Below are 1,491 nucleotides of genomic sequence, written 5' to 3'. Positions count from 1 at the left end.
AATTCAAGTTTATTTGTATAGCGCTTTTCACAATGCAAACCGTTGCAAAGCAGCTTTACAGAAAATTAAAGTTTCTACATTATATTTAGTAGTAGTTTATCAGTGGTTCTCAAATTGATCAAATCTCAAATTGATGTCCATATGGCAGAAATGTACAGTAAAAATCATGCAGTTAGTTAATGACATGTAATCAAACAGACGGTGAGCACTATTAACAGCAATGATTTAGTGCTGTCAAACGATTAATCACATCCAAAATAAAAGTTTTGTTTACATAATATATATGTATACGATTAATCGCGATTAATCGCATCCAAAATAAAAGTTTGTTTACATAATATATGTGTGGGTACTTTGTATATTTATTATGTAGATATAAATACACACACATGCATGTATATATTTCAGGAAAATATGTTATGTTTATATATGAAATATATTTATTTATAATATTAATTTTATGAATATAAACATAAACATGTAAATACATGTAAATATTTTCAAAATATATACTGTATGTGCGTGTATTTATATAATAAATATACACAGAACACACACATATATTATGCAAACAAAAACTTTTATTTTGTATGCGATTAATCGCGATTAATCGTTTGACTGCACTACAATGATTATATGTTGCGATCAAACTTGTAGCAAAATTTGGTAGTTTTGTATGTTGTTTGAGGGTTGGCATCATCTGAGGTCCTCTGAGGGGTTGGCATCATCTCTTCTCAGGTCTTTGTAAGTTATGGATCCAGACTGAAGCTTGTGAAATTCCTAGTTACCACGGCATGCCAATCTGGCATCCCGTGAAACCTGATCGGAAATGTCACCTTTAATTTTTCCTACTTAGAACACCTTTTTTCTTTTTATCTTTGTTTTTTTAATATCTTTTTATCTTTGTAATCGCGATTAATCACATCCAAAATAAAAGTTTGTGTTTACATAATTTATTTGTACATATAAATACACATGAATACATGTATATATTTATGAAATATTTATATGTATACATATATTCATTTTCACATATGATTTATATTATATATAAATATATATTACATATATTTCTTAAATATATACATGTATGTGTGTTTATTTATATATATATATATGGTGGAATGAGCTGCCCAACTCAATCCGAGCAGCTGAATCCTTAGCCATCTTTAAGAATCGGCTAAAAACACATCTCTTCCATCTTTATTTGACCCTCTAACTCTAGCACTTTCTATTCTAATTCTATTCTTTAAAAAAACTTGCCCCTTTTAGATTTGCACTCTATTCATTTACTAACTGCTTGTTTTCTTAAAAAAAAACTAACACTAGCTTTTCTGTTCTTTTTGTATTCTATCTATTTCTTTTCTTTTTATTTATTATACAATTATAATTCTGACTTTCTGACTTCTTCTGATTAACAAAAGCAAAAAAGGCCTCTAACACTATTCTCTTTCTATTCTATCTGTTTTCTTTTTATTTATTATATAATTT

General features: G+C 27.6%; 1 protein-coding gene across 3 annotated transcripts in view; it reads left to right on the top strand.

Annotated features, from left to right (window-relative positions):
- Positions 1 to 1,491, top strand: part of LOC107710919 (protein kinase C zeta type-like) — a 117,258-nt gene that overhangs the window by 86,599 nt on the left and 29,168 nt on the right. The gene's annotated exons all lie outside the window — the stretch shown is intronic.

This window comes from Sinocyclocheilus rhinocerous, unplaced genomic scaffold (genome assembly GCF_001515625.1).
Source record: "Sinocyclocheilus rhinocerous isolate Xijiao unplaced genomic scaffold, SAMN03320098_v1.1 scaffold327, whole genome shotgun sequence".
Taxonomy (NCBI): Eukaryota; Metazoa; Chordata; class Actinopteri; order Cypriniformes; family Cyprinidae; genus Sinocyclocheilus; species Sinocyclocheilus rhinocerous.
This window is presented reverse-complemented; position numbering and strand designations above follow the sequence as displayed.